General features: G+C 40.2%; 1 long non-coding RNA gene across 1 annotated transcript; it reads left to right on the top strand.

The window, feature by feature from the left end:
- Positions 1-4786: 4786 nt before the first annotated feature.
- Positions 4787-13566, top strand: LOC146445521 (uncharacterized). Its single transcript, XR_014852550.1, has 3 exons — positions 4787-4879; positions 9281-9342; positions 13232-13566. It is a non-coding gene; the product is annotated as an uncharacterized LOC146445521 (long non-coding RNA).
- The last annotated feature ends 11395 nt before the right edge of the window (positions 13567-24961 follow it).

Consider the following 24961-nt stretch of genomic DNA (forward strand, 5'->3'; position numbering starts at 1 on the left):
TTCTGGTAAAAATCAAACCCCATTATTTTCATCACTAATTTTAGGCCACGATCTGCAACCATTGCTGAAGGCACCCATTACCTTGTTCCCAGTGCAATTCCCTTTATTACAGTGTGTGTTCAAGAAACATGGAAAATTGTCTTTCCCAGGGTAAGCTGCTGCTTAACACAAGTGTCAGAAACGTCGAACCTTTATTGATTAAGATTCTGAGTTCTTTATATGATATAACCAGCCTGGGCAGAAATAGCCAATGTGCTGAAAGGCAGTACATTTTATTTGCAAAAAGAACAGCGTGAAAGGATCTGTGCCGCAGTGATGTCTTGTTTTCTTTACTGTTGCTGTGGAGTTGAAAGCCCATCTGTCCTCCTTCTTATGTTAAATTCATTCAGGAGTCACTTAACTGAAGTATCCTTAACCTAGTGCTTCTGCAAACTAGTACATCTACACAGAAAATAGTTATTAAAATAAACATCTCATTATCAGCAGCCTAATGCAGTACCATTGTGAGTAATCAATGAAGTCTCTGGCAATCATGGGAATTATACAATATAATTGAGTTATTTATAATAAAATTGCTGAGGAGTTGCTGACTTTCCAGTCGAACATTTTTTTCTTTCTTTCATACAGCTTGCTGATCTTGCTCTGAGTTTTCAACAGACAATATTTTCTACGTTTCCTCTCATAACTTTAGAATAGAAATCTATTAAGCTAAGCAGAGGTTTATAAAAGATCATGAAGTCACATAACAGAATCACATTGTGTTCCTTGAGCTTTAAAAACATCACTTCAGGTAAGAATTTTATGCCATCTTCCAAAATGAAATGGAAACTGAAAAGATACAATATGAAATTTTTTCATGTGTTGCTTCCACCTCATGCTGACAGTTTATATTTTGCCCCTTTTTAGTCTCTTAGTCAGCCATGCAGTAAAATGGGTTTGAATCCCCTGCACATCCATTACAGAGAGCATGTGAGAATCAGGCTAATGCTGAAGCCTCAGCTCTGAGTAAATAAATATAGGAATAAGAAGCTTCCAGCAGATACAATAAAAGCATACAAATGCCTCTGCTTTGGAAGCCTCTGCACCCCTCCCCATTTGTCCCTTCTATTCCACTGGTGATTACACACAGACAGAAGTCCTGGTAAAACCTATCAGTGGCTACCCCTCATCTCTCAGATTTCCACTTTAGCTTAAACTCATGATGGAGGTGATGTAAATAAGCTTGCAGATTTTACCCCGAGTGAAAGAGCATTCCTGCTCTGCAGTTCCAGGAGTGATCTCTACCAGGTGGGTGTTGATAATCATCTGGCAGTAGTAAAGTTATTAACCACATCCAAAACTGGGTGTTTGCCTACTCCTACCTGGAAAGGGAAGGGATGTGCATGCAGCTGTGATTGCCCTCAGACTGTCTGACTATGTAGAACATGAATGCACTGGATATCTTTAAATTTATTGCAAGTGTTTTATTCTCTCCATAAGATGTTCCAGTAATTATTTGTACCCTCAGAGTCAGATTGTCATTAAAAGTCATAGTCCAGGTCTGTGCATCAGCACAGCTCGGTTGTGAGACCATAGATATCAGTGGGTTTCAATCACAGTGTCAAAGTGATCATGTAGATGCTGTGCTTTTGATTCATACCCTTTTTTGAGGAGGCAACAGGCTTTTCTCCTTTCCTGTGGGTGCAAGATTTGCAATGCTGTGCTCTGGTTTGAGACTGAAAGGTTAGAAGATATAATAGTCACCAGGGTGAAAATGAAAGGAATCAAATTCTGAGGTCTTATTCTGTGTCATGAAAAAAATCCAGAGAGTAGCAATTAAATCTTGAGTGTTTATCAGGGAGATGGATTTGCAGGTGAACTGATAGCAATGAACTGAGACAGACACCTCAGGAGTCAGGTGGAAAAAACTGCTCTCTGCAGGCTCAGTAGTCCTTCCAAACAGAGGACACCATGTGCCTGTGGGAGGAGGGTGGGAGTGTCAAAACATGGTCGTGACTGCTATAAAATAAAAGACCAGATCCCCCAGTCTTGAAGGGTCTCCACCCAGCCTGAGCGACAAAGGACAAATCACATCAAGGCTTGCAGGAGATGCTGCATGCACCTTTTTTTAATACATAGGAGTGATGATGGAGGAAGGCCTTGCCAGCTTTTTTCCCTATTTGAAAAGCTGCACTGCTGTGTTTCATTTTAGTTAATGCAAAAAATGGCAGAAGGAGGGAGGCAGGAGAAAAGCATCCATATCAGACACAACAGAAGGAAATATGGGAGGAGGGTGGGGAGGTGGGCTGGTGGTGTCTGGTTTATGGCCCTTCTGTGCCATCTGAGTGGTACAAAAGGCTAAAAAACAGCCTGAGCATCTGTGTTGCTCTCTGCACCACTATGATAATGAAAATCCACAAATGCTTAGAGGAAGAAACAACATTTCAAGTTTCCTGAGGTTATACAAAAGAAATATTTTTTCTATCTGAAAAAGACTATGCAGAGAAGTATTGAAGTTAAAAAAAGGCATAATGTGTTCACAATGTGAGGGAGAAGAGCAGCACAGCAAGCAACCTTAACTAGGCTGTTTCCAAACTTTTGACTGCCTAACCATGCAGCCTTAATGCTCTGTTGCCATATTTGTCATGCACACAGTATTATATAGATATATATAATACCAACTGTCTGGCTAGATACAGATATCTTATTTTTACTGGAATTTTATCCTCGGTCTCCTCTCTGCTTCTCTTTTCACAGTTTTTCTTAAGCAGAATGTGAAACTAATACTTTCAAATTTCTGCTGCACTTTTGAACTCGTGATATTTGAAAGCAATTTTTTGTCATCACAAGCTGAAACTGATATGTTGTTACACAGGAAATGTTGCACATCTCAAAACTCTCCCCTGGCAGAAGAGGAGGAATGTATCCTTTTGAAGGTGTGGGATGCATGTGAAAAAAATATCAAGATTACTTGGCTCTTTGGAAATTATCACTGCAACTCTTCTCTGCCTCTCTTTCTCTTTGCACAAGTGCCAAAATTGTCTCTTAAAAATGCTTAAAATTCGTATTCTGTCATGTAGATCCTGGAGATTATATTTAAATGTGAGCTTGTCTGTGAAAGCTCTACTATGTATTTTGGTGTTTATGCTACATAGAAGTACTAATGTAAAGTAAATCCAAACTCATGTCCGTAATTAGATCTAAGACAGGAATTAGTAAAGCACTTTAATTATCCCCAGGGATAAACCCTGCCTGCCCAATGAAAGGCAATGACAGTGGAGCCCTCCAAGATCTGTGGTGACCAAAGGACCTTAGCACCCAAGTAGTCTCAAAGATTTAGGTGCCATCTAAAGATGGAAAATTTCTTCCTATTTTATTACAAAGGAATGTGATTTTGGGGACAAAGAGGTGGGACAGAAGATGGAGCAGAGTCCTCTAGCTCAGTTAAGTCGATGTCTTGAATTTGTGGAAGTTAAATTAAACTATAAAACAGTCTTCAAAGCAAGGAGAATCCTCATACAGAAGGGAATATCAGGAGGGAGATTGCTTTTTGTCACTTCTGAGCAGGATCAGATGCAAGATAGGAACACCAGGGAACTTTCTGGTGAAAATCCAAGTATCCTTATCCTTTTGGATGCCGGGGATGTTAAGAAAGGGTTTTGTGAATTGTGTTCTTGTATTCAAATGTCTAAATCTCACATAAAACCTACCCAGGATATCTACCTGCCTCTGCTGAATTGATTTGTTTCCTACTGTTTTTTCCTGATTACTTATATATAAATTCCTTTTATTTCTATGCGTTTTAACCCTGTAACTTCTGTTATCTGGCAGATCACATTTTGAAAAAGGTGAGCCCAAACTCCTCTCTAATTTCTCCTCCCTGCCAGAGTTCAGTAACTCTAGATAGAAAGCATTTGTCATGCATGAAAGTGTTGATTCCATCTGCAGTAATCACCCACCCATCTAATCCATCATACTTGGCCAGATTATGTGTAAATCTGATTATCTCACATAAGAATGTAAAGGGGTTTCTTGCTCCCTTCAGAAAACACATCAGTCCAATAACCTGGACATCAACAGAAACAAGCTTTACACTTCACGGGGGAGAATCAATAATCCTAAGGATATGCTGATTATAAGTGCACCAGGAAGGCTGTAGGCAGCTTATGAGGGAAATCCTTCATCCCTTAAACTGGTCAGACCCACAGATTTGCTTGGTTGGCTGATCATGCTTCCTTCAGAAGACCTATGTGCTTAATGCAAGAGATCAATAGTGTAACATTAATTTTAATTAACAAATTGTTTGTAGACCTACAGCTCTATCATATTGTTACTGTAGCTGAGGTTAGGAAATTGTCCGAAGAAAATAAATTTGAAGCAGCTCAGGCACAGGTAAATAGCCTGTTATTATCTACGAACCGTTGTCATTATGGTCATTTCTGAGAAATCATGTGTTTCCCATGGTTCATTAAATCTGTTTTACCACCTGGATAAATGAGCTACTTTGAGCTGTCAGCAACAACCCCTAGCAGGAGACTTTATTCCACTAAAAGAGATGGCAATCAGCAACAAGAAAGGCATTCCAGAAAACATCTTATACAAAATTCATGGGTTTATTAATTCATAATGTTAAATGTTTTTGGCAGCTAACTAGTCACAGAATTTCATCAAGATGTGCACTTATAAACAAGGGGAAAGCAATAACTTTCCTTTAGCAACTTTGCTCTGATGCTTTTAGTTGTTTAGAAAAAAAAGTAACTCAAAATGGAATTTTTTATTTTTCAGCAAGACTGTGTACCAGATTGTCAGAAGATGTCTTCAAAATGGCCACCGTGAGGCTTCCATCAAGATTTATCAGTAAACGAGTCAGAAAAACCCCACGTTATGGAATCAGAAAAAGGTAATAAAGGAGAAGGGGAGGAGACAATGTACCCACTTCAGCCAGGGGTTTGTGCCACAAACAGATTTTAGAGCAGGCCAGGCTGGTGAATGTGACTATAGTTCCTCAGCAGGCATTTGAACCATGATATACAGAATTTATATAATGGGATATAATTACAGGAGTGTTGCAAAGAGGGAGAGCAGGGAGGAAGGCTGGTGCTGGTGATTGTGCTGTGGTTTGAAGATGAGCACCCTGGAAATAAGGGAGGAAGGGGAATTACACCATCCATTTGAGCATCTAAATAAGCCAGACTCCCAATTCCTCTGGAGGGACAGGCAGGGAAAACAGGGAAAAGTCTGAAGGAATGGGTACTGCAGCACTTCTGAAGGGAGAAAGAGGCTAGCTGCAGTGAAGGGCAGACCTATGGCAAGACTCAGAAATGAGAGAAAGTGGCCTGAAAGACTCCAAAGAGAAGTCAGGGGAGAGAACACTTTATCTCAATCACCAGAACACTGAAGGTTGGAAAAAATTTGAAAGAAAGACTGGAGAAAAGGACCCATCCTTCTCAAGAGGATTATTTGTTTTCCAGCTTTCCATATGTTTTATTTCTCACTTTTTATGTTCTGAATTTTTCCTGCTTAGACTGCTATCTTGTTTTACTGTGTGTGAGGTGTTTGGAATGTTTTTTCCTCTAATAAATCCCAATTTAAAAGGCCACAACACTATTAAATTTGGGTTGATGAGAAGGGTTTGCTTTTTATTTCAAGGCTGTACAGGTGCAGGACTTGTGAGTAGTTACCCCAAACATCAATTGTTGTCAGTACTGACAAACACCACAAAAGTAGAGGATAACTAAGGAATAACATTGAATTACTTTAGTAGAGCTGCACAGGGACAAAGAGAGGAAACTTTTCCTCCTTTTCTCTCTCTAAAATCTGCCAGCAGATATGTACTTATATGCAGATTTTGAGCTAAGTGACCCTGCCTAGCCTCTTGGACATCTCAAAGATAAAATCGAGCTGCCCTGGGTATGTACATGCAGTAGAAAATTGATGATGAGGAGACAAGGAATTGCTTGCTAGAAATCAGTGACTGACAGCCCTAAAAGCTGTCTGTGAGTAACCTGAAGGTGTGCAGTGAGAAGATTCCTGTTGATGTGTGTCCATATTACATGGTGACATTTTGTACATCCCCAGCAGAGCAGAAACCTGCCAGTGACCCAGCACTGCTGTGGGGCAGCCTGTGCTCCAAACCAGCCACAGTCAGGATATTGAACAGGCATTTTTTTCCCCTCGAGTGCAACAGGGTGTATGTGGAATATTATATTATATTGGTTTCCAGCCACCTGCCAGAATCTGACGGCAGGAAATTTGCAGGGCTCTTGTTGTGGCCTAGTGACAGATAATAAGTGAGAGGTGCCATTGTTGGAGCTATCAGTATCAGATTTTCTAAGGCAGCCCTGTTGTAATGAGATCATACACATTGCTCAAGCTTCAATCAGAACTTCCACTGAAGAAACGAGCCTGAATAATAATAAAAGCAGAAAGCATTTTAAGTAAATAGAATTTCCCAGATACTGCATAATGGTGTTTGTTATTGCTATCTTTTATGAGCCTTGAGAAACATATTGTATAAGAATGATTTCCTTCAATATAAGCTGTTATCATGGAGGTCTCCAATGTCAATTCTTATTTAAAATATATTTCCTTACAATCCCAACATTATGAAAGCATAAATTAATGCGACCTCTTTGCTTCCATTCCATGTTCCTATAAAACCTCGCCGTGGCTCTCCAAAGAACAGTTACGTGCTGCTTTGTACAAATGTAGCCTAAACCACTCCAAATAATAAGATCCATTTTGGCAGTAAAAATTCATTTTATATACAGCCTTTCCAGCCCCTGAAAAGCCAAGGTCATTCAGCGAGGATTGCACAGAGCATGTTTTTGCTAAGCTGGAGTGTTAAGAAGCGTGGAGTTTATCCAGCTCTGCTCTCCTGATGGAAAACCTCCATGAGCTGAGCAAGAGCTGCTTCTTTTGAAGAGCTGGTGGGAGCACAAACAGGGATCCTGACAGAGCAGGCAGCAACAACACCACCCTAGCAAATGTAGAAGGGAGGGCAGACTATTTCCGTGAGCTACAGTAATGCATTATTTCCCTCTTGCCTAAAGCTTGCCATTGGCAAAAGGACAAAGGCAAAACAAACTCCTACAGTGTGCACATTCCTGTTTAACATTTCCCTATTAAGACCATTTTTCTGTTTTGCACAGTTTGCTTTTTTTGAAATGTGTTTATTATTGCTGGCAGCAGATAACAAAAATAATTTCATTATTTCATCACATGAAGTTCTGACCAATGGATCTTGGTATACTGTTTTCTGCTATAAAAGTGGGAACAATTTCACTATATAAAAGTGCTATAAGAGAGCTGAACAATTTCAAACTTTCTTCCTTTGGGAGTTAAAATCTTGTTTGCAGGTAAAGAGGAAGTGTACCTTATACATGAAGTCAAAATTTATCATTAGTACAATTGAAATCCTAAGAGTCTCATTCAAGGATCATTATTATTCCACACATAATTGTTATGGAAAGAGAAAGAATAAGTCTTTGCAGAAAATGTTCAGTAATAAAAAGTGTAATGCAGTTAAATTTTTACGCATGCATTTAATTTCTAACTCTTTTCATGATGTTATGCTCACCCTTCTGGTGTTCCTCTTGCCCCTTGGGTTGGGAATTTCTTTCTCATGGTGACAGTGTCCCCAGCAAGTTGTCAGCATCCCAAGTCCTTTGCCAGGGACATTCACTTTGAAGTTTTCCTCTTTCTCTGCCTTGGATTCAGTTGGGGTCACTTTTACATGGCTGCTAACATGTCTTTACAGCCAGGCTTTGTCACTGATCTGCACCTCTGAGTTACAGCAATTTTTTATGGTGGATGTGCATGTGCTAGATACTATTTCTTTGTTTGCTTGTTTATCCTGAAAAAACAGAGTAGTCCAGCTCCAGGTCTGCATTTCTTTAGCTGTGGAGCCTTTGGTGCCAAGTCTGTGTTCCATATTTCCTCATCCCAAGTTTGTAACTCTCCACACTGAACCAACCCTGTGTCTCTCTCATCCTGCCAGGCCCATATTTACCCATATTTACTGTTAAAACCATGGTAGTACCACCAAAAGATAAACAAAAGTATAGCAAATCAGCCAGAAAGTCTTAAAAAGTTAGAGAAATTGCTGCCACAACCAAATTAACTGAAAAAAGACTGCAGGCAGGTCAAGAGAAGTTCAGACAGAGCAAGTCCTGACACCTTGCAAAGTCACTGCAAAGTTTATGGCCACAGCAATTCTGTCCTAAAAACAACATGACAGCAGGTACTTGCATAACATCTTTTCACCTTTCTTAAGAAATGAAACAGATTTATCTGCTGTATGCTTTTACTGTAAAACATGAATTTTACTCCCAAAGTAATTCTGCAATTCATATAAATACTTTGTTTCATGGTCTTTGGTAAAATGACAGTGATAATAAAATGGTTATAGCTTGGTGAAATGTATCATAATGGACAAGATGTGAAATTTCCTGGTTGTCACCTTTCTAGACAGTGTTTCTTGCTATTTTAGCTACCAGAATTTTTAATTCCATGATCCAATATGGCTCAAAACAAACCTAGAAATTGTAACATATAAAGAAATAAAAAAAAGCTGGTAGATGCTGAGCCTTGTATAAGCAAAGGCAACAAATGTTAAGACTATTCTGTACACTTTACTTTAAAAAGTAGCACATGCCCAGAGCTTATCACTGGATTATTCAGCACTTGTCCACCACAATTAAATTTAATGAAACCTCATACTTTGGTTTCCTAAGGAATGGCATTTGAAATCTGGTATTTCTATGGATACATTATTTTTGTCTGTTTCCCTTCCAGAAAATTTTGTACTATTTCCCACTCTTTGTCTATTTCAAGACAGATCAACTCCTCTCAGAAAATACTGATTTCTTACTGAGGAAACATGGGTTCAGTCCTCATAAAATAGAAGAAAATACCATCAACTATTAGAAACAGACACAAATCTGGATCTCACTGGTCTTTGCCAGGCTGCTTCTCAGGGAAGAACCTGCTGGATTGCTGGGCAGAGTATTCAGTGCTAACCATTGCAACAGCACTTGTCCAGCTGAAAAAAATTTACCAGGAAAGACAGTGCAAAGCCATGAAGTAGCTGGTGGATTTTTCAGTCATAAGTATCCTTTCTGTTTCCTTGGGGTTTTTGTTTCCACCTAATTCCCACTAATTTTTTTATTTGGTTTCATGGAAAAATATTTATTTTTCTCTGTGGCAGATGAACAGATATCTTACCATCAAACACTTTACTGGTGGTCTGTTCTGAGTGAGAAAAACTAGTTCTTATCCTGTTGCTGCTTTTCTATTTCAGCAAGTTCTAGATATCCCAGCAGAGGAAGAGGACAATACTGCAAGATGCTGCCAAGATACACAGTGAGTAGCAGCTTCTGTTCTGATAAATTTATGATTATCCACTCCATTTATCTCAATGAGAAGTGAACTTTTAAATTTGCATGGTCCATTAGGACCTCAAGTGAGCAAGGCATTTAAGCATGTGCTTAAATCCATCTGTGTTCGGGAAACCAATTAAGTACATGCTTAATTTTAATGATGGATCCTGTAGTAAGGCCTACAGAGCTAAACTGACATTAAACTTGTGCAAAGTCCCCTTCCTCTTTATTTCAAAAAACAGCAAGGAAGTTCTATGCATGAGACTGTATTAGTGCAAAATACAAAACAGCTTTTCAGTTTCAACTATCAGGAACTGGAGCAGTGAGGATGAGCTGTAATAACTTTAAGCTGTCCAGAGAACAGATATGACAGGAGGCAGAAGGGTTAATTCACCAAAGCTAATTCTGCCTAATGAGACAGGGCAATTCTGAGTGGCAACACGAGGCTCCTGTCTCTTCTCTGATTACAGAGGGAGCCCAGGGACACCAACATGGCTAGAGTGGATCTGGCAGTCGTTCTGTATTTGTGTAACCAGGCCTAGAACCTCACAGTCTCCCATAGGAGACACTCCAAAAGTACAAAGCAGATTAGCAAACCATACATTTCTTTTCCCATGCATTTTCATCTGCAGCTTTAATCATTCCATTAACAGTGTCATAGGTGCCTTTATTTTGTTAGCTAAGCACTGCTATCATCAGGACCAACCAAAGCTATAAAGTTGTTGTTTCAAGCTGAGACATGGATGATGCCTATTGATGTCAAAATTAAAGGTTTCTGAAGAAACAGTGCTGCAACCTTATTATTAGTTCACTAATTGCTCATCCAGTTTAAAATGGCTATGACATTTCATAATATATTCTATTTCACCCTCTTCACCACACTATGCAGGGCAGCTAAGTACTTTGAAAGCTTTGAGGAGATCTCTCTATTTATGAGGGCAAAGAAAATATGTAGGCATTCCTTAATAAAGTAGGTCTCAATCATCATAAAAAAAAAGTTAGAAATGAAGCAGTAGCTTATTAAAAAGGAGGTTTATAGAAAGATGATTTTAGAAAAAACACCAGTGCTTGAAATGACTGGGAAGTACCCAGCAACATCACAAAATTACATGAGGAGAAAAACACAGCCTAGCCTTGCAGCTGAGGGAAATAGCAGACTGAGTCTGGCCTGTCCCTTAAGGACAAATTTTGACCTATATTAACTGTTAATCCAGGAAGTTCAGTTTAACAACATTAGAAAAGCAGAGCACACGTTTAACAAGTGAACAGACACAAAAATACCTCAAAGCTCCAGCTCAGCTTGTACTGCTCAATACAGCTGTTAGAGCAACACTGGCCTGGGGCTCATGACAAGTGGTAGAAGAAGAAGATAAAGAGGTCAGAAATATATTTACAGATACCAACATTATACTTCTGGAAAGTATTATGTGTTCCCTTCACAAATGTATGCATTGGCAAAAAGGTAAAGAATAATTTCGGAGCAGTGAATTGAATGGCTGATATATTTTTTTTCAGGAGACAACTATAATAAAAAGGACATTTTTAGTAGCATTTGTGCCCAAAATTCTGCAGCATGTGGGTGCCCAATGGCAGGAAAACATCCTTATCTTTTACCTCCCCTGCCTCTCTGTTAACTTTCCATTCTGTGCCCCGATTTCCTCTCCTTTTCCCAAATACCAAGTCAATTGATCCAGACCTACATGCATGCTTGATTCTCCTTACAAGAGTTTCATGTCCTTGGCAGCAAAAACTTGTGACAGCAGCCAGTGTGAGCCCATGTGTGCACTGGGGTCTTCAATTATCCCTTAGGAATTGGGAGAGCTCTCACAATTCCCTTTTTTTCAGTTTTTGCAGTGTGCAAGATTTTGCAGGGTTTGCAATGTGGCAATTATTTTCAGGGAAGTGGAAGAGATCTCATGTTTCCCTTAGTGAGAAATAGTTAAATATTTGCTGGGCCACAGACAGAAAGTGAATGCACTGCATTTCTCTCAAATTAACCCAAGGTGCAGTGGGACAGAAAAGAAAGAGAAGGTCCTTCATTCCTCATTTCCAAGGATGTTTATCCAATGCTGGCTTATTCCTAAGCACAGAAAATACTGCACCAGTCCTGGGAGCAGCTCTCATTTTCTTGTCTGCTGGGTGACACCCCAAGGCTGCTGTGAGAAAAGGGGGCAAACCTCCTCCTTTGGCCATCTTTTAAAGGAAAACCACCTGCTGCCTCTGAATCCTCTACCTGCCCTCCAAAAACCCACGGATCAGTCCTCATTTGAAGGAAGTTTTTGTTTCTAAGTCCCAGCTGACATGAGCTTTGCTTTGAGCCATTGAGAAATGTAGCAATTCTTCAAATACCTGCAGAGACTTGAGAAAGTTGCCCGTGGTGTTTGGGCAGGTCCAGAATTAGGATGCTAATCAGTGGTGGTGCTCCAGGGGGTTTGGATGTGGGTTTGGATCGTGTTCTTTAGCTTGCATGTAGGCAGGAGTTGTGTGACAGAGCTCTCCTCAGCACTTCTCACTGCAGGAACCTTCAGCCTTTGCCACAGAATCTCAGCTTTCTTTCTTATTGTCTTTTATATGTTTCTGAAAGCATCCTAAAAACATATGCTTTTAATCTCCTTAGAGTCATCAAAGAGTTTAAAACAACACTCCTGAGAGCCTGGGGACAGAAGTGATGCTGTGCCACCATGAAATTTGACATTTTGCTTAGGTACCACATGAGTCAGTGTTTTACTGCAGATTTAATTATTTTGCTGCTATCAGAAGTGTGAATGCATTAACTTTTTAGAGCCCATTCTTTAGTGAAATTGGATATGGCTGCATCTTGCTCTGCATTTTTCCCTGCAAAAGGGGAATAAATTGATGGTGGTGGGGATAGGAAAGCCAAAGCCTAGGAGGAAAAAAGAGAGCATAGAAAGAAGAAATGTCTTTCTACTCACCCTATTTGGCTCTTGGTGAAAGAGATGATAGCCTGACAAGCAGAAGAGAAATACTCCTTAGCATCTGCTGTGACTGTAAGAAAGTGAGAACAAAGGAAAACCCTGTGTATCCTTTCCCATTGCCTTGTGCCCATTCCCATCCAGCCCTTGGATTCTATTGCAGCTCTGTCTTCACTGCATGCAGATTTTGTCCCTTTGATCTTGGTGGACTTCTGTTCTTTGAACGAATTTTTCCTTCGGTAATGGAAAGCCCACACGTTTCTGTAGGATTCTATGCATACCTCTTCAGAGCAGGTGCTAAATTGTAACATTTACAACCTGAAAAGGAAATGTTGATGCTGATAAAGTCATCCAATGGACAAAGGAGCTCAAAGGTATGCCCAGGAACGTGTTGGATCTGCAGCCAGGTGAAAAGGGTGTGGGTGACATGGGCTGCCATCAATCTGTGCTGATGTGCTAAACTGCACTGCTGTTCACCACCTGTGGAGCTGGCCAAGGTCAGGATGGAAGAATCAGGGCAATAATCAGACACTCTGTTTTTCAATTAGAAACCACAGATGCGGTAATGAAAAGCTTTCCAGAACATCACTTACTGTATTATTGGGTTGGATTGTTTTTAATTGGTTCTTAAAATGAATGCTGCTTAAGTGACTAACTAGACAATCACTATTCAGCCTGGGAAGGGCAAACAGGCTGGGGTAAGGAAAGCAAAAAGGACTGAATTGATTTTCATATTAATAAGAGAGCTCATTCTAGAGAGAAAAGGTTAATTTGCTTTTCAGTGAGTTTATGAAGGAAGTGCTTGTGGTCAGAGTGATAATTTATAGCTAAAGCACATGTTTAAAGGCAAAAGTGATTACAGAAAAGCGTGGAACAGCATTTTCAGTATTATGCAACAGTGCTGTCAACAATGTTTTCTGTGCTTTCTTCTTCCTCAAGCACAATGACTCGAGAAAGAAGCCAGCACAATGGGACTGTCAGATGTGGACTTATTTCTCCTCTGTACATCAGATGTATTTACAAATGAAGAAGCAGAGACAACGCTGTCCCACCCAGCTTCAACACTGCTCATGCTTATGTCTGGGAGTCCTCCTCAAATACACATGGCTTTTTTTGGACTTGCCTTCCCCACAGAGGTGCTGCCTGTATGTACTGAATTTTTAATTTTTTTTTTTTTGTTAGCATGTTAATTCTTGAGATCTGTGAATTTTCAGAGATGTGAGCAAAGCAATTTATGCCAAACACAATGACTTGTCACAGAGAAAATCATTGCAAATATGGGTTGATTTTTTTAAATTTAATTTTAACAGAGAAGAAACTGTGATAATTGAGCAACTGACTGTGAGATGGGCTAACCTGTTTCTTTGATATGTATAGGTTTTTGACTTGAATTTTTGGCTAATCACTTCCAAGGTTAAGTATCAGTAACAGTGGTAACTGTGCTTTTGAGTTAAAAGTGCTGCAACAAATGTGATTTGAGGAGCAGTGGCAGCAGCTTGCCCATCCTACCTTTAATGCTTTATAAAAGGCTTCAGCAAACATGCAAACCTAAACAAGTTTAGCAAGGAAATACCCAGCAATGTCTGTCCTTTGGAATTTTTTTAATTAAAAAATGCTAACACAGCACCTTTAGAACTGTGGGGTTTGCTACACCTGATATTGTTTCCATGGGGGTAAAATGAAAAGCCCAAATCAGAGTAACAAGAGAGGAGGTCTGCACTTCATAAACACTCTTGGATGATGTGTGCAAAAGTGCATATAGGTATGTTCACATGCTATGAAAAGAGAGTTCAAATTGACCAAGAAATAGATAAAACCAGTAATCTTCAGGGTGCTACTTGCAGTAAAGATTATGTATTGCAGATCACAAGCTATGCTAAAAAAGGGTGTATGTTCTTTGCTATGGCAAAAGAATGGTTGCACCTTCCCCATTTCCAAGCCCACATGTGGGCATGACAAAATCTTAACAACATGCCATTAAAAATGTCTTTACAACATCTATTCTGCCTTGGCTAGATATATCTGTGAATCCTCCCTTTGCACTGGAGATTAACTAAACTCCCTGGACAGCTGAGAAGAATTAAAGTATGACCTGATAGTTTCTCTGCTTGACAATAATATTGTCTGTCAGTTTGTGCTCTATCCAAGATACTGTTCTCTTGTCCATGCTCAGACAACAGATATTGATGGGTTTAGCTGATTAGCATCTCTAGCCCATTTGGCCTTTCAGTCTCAAAATATATTTTACAGAATGTTGCAGCAGGTGCTTTCTAGACTACTCACAGCGATGCTCAATGCAAATATTTCCATGTATTCCCTAGCTAAGGCCTTGGAACTTTTTTCTGTCTTAAACAAACAGCAGTGTTGTTGAGTTTGGCCACTGGAGCCCAACTTTTTGACTGAGACAGTTTGCACCCTGTAAGAAGATATGGGAAGGTTGTCTGACCATTCCAACCCTCTTTTGCTGGACAGGGCATCAGCTGCTAGTTGGTTTAAATGGAGGTGTGCTTATACCCCAAATGTTCTCAGGAATTTTGGGCAAGGCTTTTGGACAGGTGATAACACAGACAAGGAGCTCTCTGCTACATGCTTTGAAGTACATTGATGCTTCTTAAAATAACTGTGGTCTTACCCATCACACATCTGGAGTACCCAAATTTTAGTCAAGCAGCAGATATTCATCAGGTTGTGTGAGAAGGGAGAGGATGTGAAAATCCCTTAGGCAAAGGGTAGAGGACAGCTGGACACAGGGTTGCTCATGGGCTGCAGCCTTCTCCCTGCCCTGAGATGACTATAGGAAAATGTTTGCTCACCCACTGTTTATTTAATAAAACAGTGCTTCAGACCTTTCATTTCTTTAAGCTTTACATCAAAATCACCTGGAATTTCTTTAAACAACAGTATTTTGTCAGTAAGTGAAAGGAGCAGGTAACGGTGATGTGTCTCAGAGGAACCATCACTCACCTCCAAGGCTGGGGAGGAGAGAGAGGAGATGCAGATCTGGGGAAACCAAGCAGCTTCTGAGAAAAGATCACAGATGAGTTTAACATCCATTACCTTTCTGAGTGTAAACAGATGGCCCAATCCCAAAAGTGAGTGCATCAGTTTTCAGAATTAGGATCTGTGTGCCAAAAGTAAAATTCACACTTCCCACGAAAACGAAAATAGTGAGACTGTCCTCAGAGACTTCCCCTCCTCAACCAGCCCATGGAAAAATCGATGGAAATACTAGGAAATAATACGTAGGCAGCAGGAATAGTTCAACTCCCTCCAGCCCCCTGAAAGCAGAGCTTAAAAGCCTTGCATCACCCCTGATAACATCTCAGACTGGGTCAGCAGGATCTGAGGATGAAAAGCATGGCTATGAAATGCCCAGGTCCTGCCCTAAACACAGGACAGCTGGGGACTGATTTGGGCACTGCTGAGATCACCCCAGCACCATCCCTTGGCTCCAGACCTCCAGAGAGACCCAGGCCAGAGGGTGAGAGAGGAGGCAGCTGTGCTGTTCTGGATCTGCTTGTTTTCAGTTTATGGCCAAGATGTGCTGTTCCAGCTCCCAGGGGCCTGCTGTGCCATGCAGATGGAACCTGTATGTAAAGAGGATAAAGTAGCCTAGAAGTGTGTGGTGGCATAACACAGATGATGAAACTCCAATTGCATAAGAATAGTGCATGGTTTAATAGGTATAACAATGAATTAAGGCTGCAATGAAAACATATGAACTGTCCTCTTTTTATTTTTTTTTTTTTTTAGATTTTATTTTCGTTAACTTCTGCTGGCTTGGGAGCCATTCCTGCACACATTTCCAAATGCCATAAAGTCATTTATGTACCACTGGAAATTATTTTAGATATTCAGGCCCATGTTACTATGAACTGCAAGTTGATGACTAAACTATAGCTTTGGAATCCAATTTAAATTGGCCATTTTAGCACAAAGCTACACACTTTTATTATTGCAAATGGATAGAGGAGTCATTCTCCATTGTAAAGCAAATTGTATTTTGTTTATCTAGCATTTAAACGTCCAGTGCTATAGCAATACAAAAAAAATCCCTGAAGTGACAAAGCAAGCAACAACTTAGATTGACATTTTCCTCAAGTATGATGATTTTCACACACTTTTTTTCCTCCATTTTCAGACACTTCCAAACCTTTTATTGCAAACTGCTCATATTTGAATTCGTCTTTCTTAGCTATGGCTGATTAAAAGTGGAGACAGGATTGCAGATGAGGTCTAAGCAGTACCTTGTAAAATGGCAAGAGCTTTGCCTCATCTTTACTGAAAGTCACCTGTCAGAGGCATTTTTGGATTGCCATTGCCTTTTCACAGCATTGGTGGCCCTCAGTTGTCCCATGGCCAATACCCCCAGATCCTGCTCACCATCAGTCACCCCTAGCTAATGAGCTCCCACTATAGAGCAAAAAACTTATAATAGTCCCCAAGCCCAAGCCCATTTACACTCTGTACTATAAAATGTAATTCCGCTTCTATTACTTTTTCCCCTGAGGTTGTGCAACTCTCCCTTCTGTGACAGCCTGATGTTTTTTACACTGGTGCCTCCTCATGGTGTCATCAGCAAGTTTCCCTTGTGCCCTTTGTGTCATTCAGATGCCAAGCCCCCTAAAATAAATACTAAAATAAATACTACATAAAATCAGACCTATTCTCCTTTGCATCACTTCGATAACAGAGTCCATTCCTTTAAAAAGGACAGAGATGTAGAGCAAGGAAAGTGCTTAGCCAAGTACAGACATCTCAGTCATCCCAACAAAGGCACCCCATGGCATTACAGATCCATCCAGGATCCAGCCAGAGGAACATCCCCAGAGCCAGGGGCCCCAGCAGCTGCCAAGAGCCAAACCCCAGCAGCCACAGGGCACATGGGAGCAGTCAGAGAAAGAAAGAGGGGAAGGGCAGAGGCCCTCCAGGTGGTGAACACAACAGATGTCTCAGCTTTTCGTTTTGATGATCTTCAGCTCATCTTGCCACTGGCTTTAAATGCAGGTGACACATCTTTGTCCTCCAGCCTTCTCCATGGTCATGTAATACACACACTTTAACCTGAAGGAAGCCCAAGTAAGTGAAACTCTTATGGCCTTGATTTTTATTCTTGGCACCCCATGCAGGTTTTTTGAAAAAGAACTGTTATAAAGATTTTTCAAAGAAATTGGGGTCACCTGCTGCAGTGAACTGAACATAATTGGGAAGCACTGTAGATATCCTCTGTTTGGGAATGCATTGCGTGTGGATATGGCTAGTTCAGTTTTATATGTGTTTCTGGCTTCACTTGCTATTTTTAAGAGCTGTAAATGGAGCAGGTCCTGCCCCCCTCCTTCCACCCTCTCCTCCTACTCACTGGTTTCTCAAATTAAATTTGGTACAGGCACTGTAACAAATAATTTTCTCTCTACATTATAAGAAGATACAGACAGAAGTTCAGAAACATACAGCGTGTAGCATCTTTGCAAGATAAGATCAGCAGTGTGGCTTTCTGTCACAGGGTTTGCCTTTAAAAATTGTAATCATCAGCTTAGAATGTTTATCGTCCTGTGAGAGGGATACTCTTACCACTGCCCATGAAGAGAGATGTCTGCCATAAAAGATTGTCTTTATGTTTGTCAGAACCTTTTAATTGCCCACAGCAGGCAACTGGGGACCTTTTTGAGGATCTCAACTGTGGTGCTTAAGAGCACTTACACTAAGAAAGAAAGATGTCACTATCATTTGAGAAGTACATGTTAAAATGGATGCATCTCCTCCAGCCTGAATTCAACAGAGGAACTGAGAGGTTGCTGGCTTCCCCAGCTTCCTTTGCCCTCACAGGACAGAGGAACTAGAAACAAATATCCCTTCCCTGCTGGCTTTTTCTGTTTTCTGCTTTTTGTACTACTGAGGTGAGTCTAGCAGTGCTGGTTTGTTGGATCAGGAGACTGATAATGGCAAAAGTAGACACCCTTCCTGTGTTCCCCAGGTTTCATGAGTGTCAGCCCCAAAACTCTGCAGCAGCTGACAGTTCCAGCTTGCTGATCTAGCCCAAGCTCTTTCTAACTTGTGCCAGATATTGCCTGTTTTACAGTCAGATGCCAGCTGGAAATGGGATGTCCCAAACTCCACAAGTAGATGTTTTCTCCTTGTGCCATTTCCCACAGGAAAAAGCACAGCACAAGAGATCCTCCTCTGAAGTGCAGAGTGCTCAGGCTGTCTCTAGAACAACTTCTTTTACACACAGGTTGAGATGATTGGGTTTTATTGCTGTAAATCAGACCTTCCAAACAGCTGCCATTTCTGTAGAGCTCTCCCCTGAATTCTTGACACTTTTGCTCCCATTTATCACAGGTTGCAGAACCACTTCCTTGCTTAGGCCAAGCAGTCAAGCAAAAGTTTCAGGGTCTTATAGTCTGTTTCATCTGGGAGAAGAAATTGATGAGGACACCAGATAACTTGGAGATAATTGTGCGCAAATTCAAATTCAGTACAAAGGTTCTGGCAGAAATTTCATTTCAAAAGCTGCAAAAGTGTTCTAATTCCTTTGCTGCTTCTCACACACCCTGTGCATGTACTCACCATCTATTTGCCCTTCAGTGCTTGGCATCCTTTACAGCATTCAGCCCAGCAAAACACAGGTGGAACTGCAGCGGATGGTGCCATATCCCTGCAAGCTTCATCCAACAGAGGTAACTTTAAGGGCACTTTTTTCAGCAAAAGCAGATTTTTGCTCAAGAAGTAGAATATGAAAGTGTCCAAACACCAAGTGTTATGAATCTAGCAATAACATAGCTCTGCTGATAATGACAATGTTTTGAATAATTTTTATTTGAATAGATCTCCCTGCATTACCAATATCTACAGTGTTGCTTGGTAACTGTTGCATGATACCAGGAGACTGAAAAACACTTTTTCAAAACTAAATTACAATCCTGATATTAAGTTTCACATTTTAGTGGTTTCAGTCTGTTCTCTGTATTGCTGTCTAGTCACAGCAATATTCTGGGTAACATTCTTTTATGTTATTCAGTTTTTCTTTTTTTACTGTCTTTCCTTTCCAAAAGGTGCCAAGTGAGGTTACAAGTAAATATTTCATACTCCTTCCTTGGAACTATGTTGATCTTTAAAGAAGAGTCAGAAAAACTGTAAAGTGAGAATACAGGTGATCTCAGGTGCAAGTTGCATAATTCAAGATGAGTTTCAAAATTTAAGTAGAAAGCAATTCTAAATTATCAGTGGATGGAAATAAAATTACCACATGAAGTAGTAAAGCAAATGATATTAAAGTGTTGCATGGAAAATAAGTTAATATGTTTAAATATTAGTCACACTTCTCTGTATTTATTTTGCTGGTGTTGCAGTGCCAGTATTCACTTATTTTCCAGAAGCTTCATTGTGGGGTCATGAAGATAAAGGAATAGAATAATAACAATAGTAATAACAATAATAACAAATGTAATACTGTTGATAGGATTGTAATTCGGTAATGAACAAAATACCAAAATGCTCCACCAAATTACTTGTTAAAATTTACCTCAGAAAATAAAGGGCTAATTAAGAAGAGGAAGGAACAAAACCCCACCGTGCTGCAGTTTTAAAAGTGCATCCACTGATCTCCTCACATGTTGCAAATTTCTGTTACAAAGCTATTCCTTCCCGACTTTATGAGGATTAACAAGTTCACTTCTGCCTTGTCTGCTAACAAGGACAGCTCTACAGAAGGTGGTAGGATGCTTGTAAATGCCACAGTTTTGCTGATTTGTGGATACATCTCTGACTAAAGGAACGTAGCAGTTGTGTGAGACAACCCTAATATCTCTTTCGCTCCCCGACAATGCCAGATTGTGCAGGAAGCTGCTCAGGGAGCTGTGCTTGAAAAAGAAATTCCCACCTCCCCAAATATATGCACAGTGACTTTCTGGAACATGATTTTCACAGGTACCCCTGCTCTTTGTTCACTTGCTCTCTAAATGGCCTCTTTTGACTGAAGGCTTGGAACTGGCGGTTCAGAACTGTAGAAGAAGATCAGAAGAAAGCAAATAATATTTATTGAACACCTATTGGTAGGAGCAAAAGTTCAGCTGATATGTCAGCAAGTGATTACATCCATTCTATTCCATAATTCTTACAAAAGAAAATCGATCCCTAAAAGCACTTTAGAACACCCTTTCTCTGGCTCTGAGGAAACAGCAAAAATCTGCATGGTACATGATCAGGGAGTTCTGATTCCCACAAAATGCCACTGCCACTGAATGCATTTCCTAAAGAAATCCTCCTCAAATTCCAGCCAACCAGACAATTTGGTGAGGACTAGGAGCTTTATCAGTGCCAAGGCTGTAAAATGTAGAAACGGAGAACACCAGTAGAAAAAGTAGCAATCTAAAACTTCCTCCAGTTCATTTGCCAGGTGAAACTGTCTTCTGACATTTAAAAAAAAGAAATGGAAGGTTTGTTTGTCCCCAGGGCCCAACTGTGTCGTAAGTGCCACGTTCCTGTGGAGGCTGTGGAGCAAGTTAGACTGAGCTATCTGGAGTGACATCTGCAGGCAAGCTTGCTTTAAATCAAAGGAACCCAAAAATCCTGCTCTCGCTCCCATCATTAGATTTCTAATATTATTAATAGAATTCAGTTATAATTGCATTTAAAGATTTGTCCTTTTGGACAAACGTGGGAAGCACTCAAGCCAAGGAGAGCTGTCTTTCAGAAGGAATGTTGTGCTGCACATATTCAGGGCTCCAGGAGAGATGTGCGAGGAGATTTTTGTTCTGTGCTGCAGAAAAGGTCAAGCCCCATGGCTGCAATTTTCCCAAATAATTCCCAAATACACAGCAGTTGTTTGTTCACTGTTTAACTACAGATACACTTAATATTGCCTAAAATCAGGCAAAATGGGGAAGGGGGAACATCTTCACTCCATCCCCTCTTACCCAGAAATAAGGTGTCTGTGATGCTTCAAATTGCTATGGTGTGCTTTGTTCAATCACATGGGAAATTACTGAGAGAATGTAGTCTTCAAGGTACTACCATACCAAAATACTAAAAAAAATTAACTCCATGGCAAGAAACAATGGTTGAGAAATTGTGGGTTCTCTTCTTTCACTTGGGGTGGAGAGGGCTAAACTTCTAGGGGCCACATCAACTATTTTGTTAAAACTTTGAAGTTCTCCTGAGGTTGTATGACTTGGTCTGGTGGAGCTTTTCAAAAAGCATTATCCTAGAGTGAGCCATGCTGCTGAAAATGTAAAAAAATAGTTCTCTTTTTGCTGAGGGGAAAAAGGACATACTGTTGGATGGCTTGGTGCTTCATGGGTGTGATAAGCTAAGAATTCAATACTCCTCCCAGGTTCTGGCAATTTAACATCTCCAGGCCTCAGTCCATGCAGAACCAGAAATTACTGTTGTTACTTCAGTGATCTTTCACAATTAGACATTTTCCTTGAGTGTTTTTATGCTTTTGATCACTAATATTGCCATTTATTTCTCTCCTTTTATTATTGTCAAGGCTAAAATAATATGTGGGAGAGAAATTCACCCAGAGAAGACAGGCTCTACTTTTATTCCTGTGCAAAATACAGCACACAACAAATCTGCAAGCAAACCTGGATTCGTGACTTATGTGGGCCATTAATATTTAATGCATGCAGTATCTACTCTTGCAGGTTTGTCCATATTCTATTCTAATGTCCTGTAAACAGTCTCCAGGTAATTTCTGACATCTCTGGAGCAAGAAACTGCTATGTATACAAAATTCAAACTGTGCAGGAGATGAGAAATGATGGCAGAAATAAGTGTTAGAGCCCTTTGATCCCCCTTCCTCTCTGCAGCAATAAATATATTCAGAAAGGCAGCACTGCAGATTTATAAATGTTAGCGCTCTGAGTGAAGTCAAACTAATTTACTCCATGAACTTCTCTGACATTATGAAAACTTTACAAAGAGATCATTGCATGTGAAGTATTAAAATACTATAATTTTAACTTTAAAACCCCACTCACCAGACATTCAACTTCCCTTCTGCATATCTGCCGTGTTTTGAAGTGTTTCAAGAATAAGTGGGAACACCATAAAGATGGCAAAATAAATTATGCCTCTTGAAGTTTAGGAATAACACTGACATAAAATAAAGTGGTATGAATCCATTTTTCATAGACTGAGACTCTAGCAGCCAGGGAGAAGCAGAGTAGAAGGGGATTTTCTGAATGAATAGGTGGTGACAGGGGAGAGAGCAGTGCCACTGGAATGTCTAACACGGTGACAGAGGGCTTGAGCCTTGTCTCTCAGTTGCAACAAACTGTTGCACCATTTGTCCAGGGGGAAAATTAATTGATTGGTGCCAAATAAAGAATCAAGAGAGAGGTGTGGATAGATATCTCACCATCAGCACTGGACTGGACCACTTTCAAGATATTAGGCTTAAAGCTGCAAATTCCAGCGCTTGGCCACACTGCCCATGCAGGAGCACCAACTGCAGCTGCATTTTCAGACCTTTTCCTCTGCTGATAGATGGAACAAAGGGAAAATCTCAAAAGGAGACAAAGCCCCGAGGCTGGATCTGAGCATATGATTCTGTCTGTCAAGAAAGAGGATAAATAATGGGGAAGGGAGTGTTTTCCCTCCTGATGGGAAGCTCTCTGCTGGCAGCAATTGTAGGCACCACTTTCATTGCTTCTATAACAGGCTGGGAAATCATTAATGCCTTAATTAGTTCAGAACAGTACTCTGCATCTTTTTGGCTGCAACAGACCTGTAGGAGCTTTGCTCCACTCTCTGTGGTGATGTCCCAAAGGTTTTAAAATCCTGCCCTACCCTTGGTTCTCGCCTGAGAAGATTTTTAGCAGCCACCTGTGACTGAGCTAAAGGTCACACAAGACATCTCCATTTTTCAGGCATTTTCCTGGAGGAGCTGACCTCTTCCTTATGCTCATCGTGATGGCTCTCACCACTTTCCAGTCCTAGGGGAAGTAATCGAGTTTAATCCTAACCAGCAATGTATCCCTGCTTTGTACAGCTAACAAAGGTAGCTGTCTGAATTTCAGCACCCCCGTTAGACTGCTGAGACACAGCTTAGATATTTTTCTTCACAGCACCATCTAGTGCTGTTTATGCAACCCACAACTTTCTTTGTTCTTGTCTTCTCTCACATAAATACAGGAAAACACATACACTTTAAAATAAAGTAAACAGAGAATGGACCCAAGTCCTTTCAAAAAAAAAAGAAAAAAAAAAAGGTGCTTGAATAAATACTGAGGGGTAATACTGAGGCGTTTTTTTCCCCCCTGAAAAATAATGAGAAAAAAATCACATTAATAGATATGCAGTGATTGGCACTCTAGAAAAAATGGTGGGGAAGTTGTTAAAAGAACCTCAACAAAGCAGGAAAATAAAATGAAACAAAATTAAATGAAATTAAATGAAATTAAATGAAATGAAATAAAATAAAATAATAAAATAAACTAAACTAAACTAAAATATTAAATGTTGCTTCTTTAATGATGCCTTTTGTCTGGCATAAGAAAGTATATGTGATCAGGTGTGGGTTTGCCTACATGGACTCCCTTGCCTTTTATACACCTTGCCCACTTTTTCCAACCACAGAAACTTTTTCTAACCTCTAACCTTTTTTTTAACATTGTTAAAACATGTTAAACTTCACTAAATAATGAATGATGAAGATAAAGATTGTCTTTGCCAATAGCTCAACAACCTCCATCAATTACAGTGTGAGTCCTGCCAATAAACATTGCCTCCCTAATCATCAATGCCACAAGAGCCAAAGACCTCACAAATTCTCTCCCAAAACTTCATTTGTCCTTTGTTATGTTAAAGTAATAAAAAAAAAGGGAAGGGAGTAAAAAAAAAAGGGGGGGCGGGGGGAACATGAAAAGGAAAAAGGGAAAAAGATAAAGGGAAAGAGAAGGGAAAGGGGGACAAGAGAAAGGGAAAACGGAAGAGGACAAGAGAAAGGGAAAGTGAGAAAAAGCAAACACAGCCAAGCAAGAAATCCTTAAATTAAATAAATAATTGAACTTTTCCAATCATCCTGAAAATTGCCAAAATATTGAGGGGGAAATTATGAAAGCAGCCAGAGGTTTGCCCAGGGGTTTTTCACATGATCACTTTGTAATGTTACAATAAATTCCTACAGAGTCTCCTGGAGATCACAGTGGGGACCAAGTGGAGAAAGCAGAGAGCTGCAGGGAGTACCAGAGCACTGCACATAGAGAGGAGCTGGAGGAGCAAGTGCTCTCCCTCCTCCAAATAATGTCTAGTCGAGTCTCACATTCAGTGATTGCAACTCTGTAATTTGACCTCGACAGCCTGTAAATTTTCAGGACACTATTCTTAAAAAGAATTCTGTCGTGTTAGGCTTTCAAATCACTGGTTTCATGGCTGGACTTTATGGGGAAAGGTACATGTTTTAAATAGCTTTTGTGTAAAATCCCTGCAGGCTATGCCAAAGGCAAACTAATGACCACTGGTGGAGCTGCAAATGGAATTGGGTAGTATATTGATACCAGCAGTAAACAGTATTTGATTTTAACAGCAACTAGTATAGAATAACATGTCTAATTTAATTTATGAGCCTAATTTAAACATTGGAGAGGCTTGACACAGAAAAACTAGTTGCTGTGTTGTTCTTGTACTTTTATTTGCTGCCCATCAGAAAAGGGGAAGGATGTT

Source organism: Lichenostomus cassidix, chromosome 1 (assembly GCF_008360975.1).
Source record: "Lichenostomus cassidix isolate B80296 chromosome 1, HeHo_3.0, whole genome shotgun sequence".
Classification (NCBI taxonomy): domain Eukaryota; kingdom Metazoa; phylum Chordata; class Aves; order Passeriformes; family Meliphagidae; genus Lichenostomus; species Lichenostomus cassidix.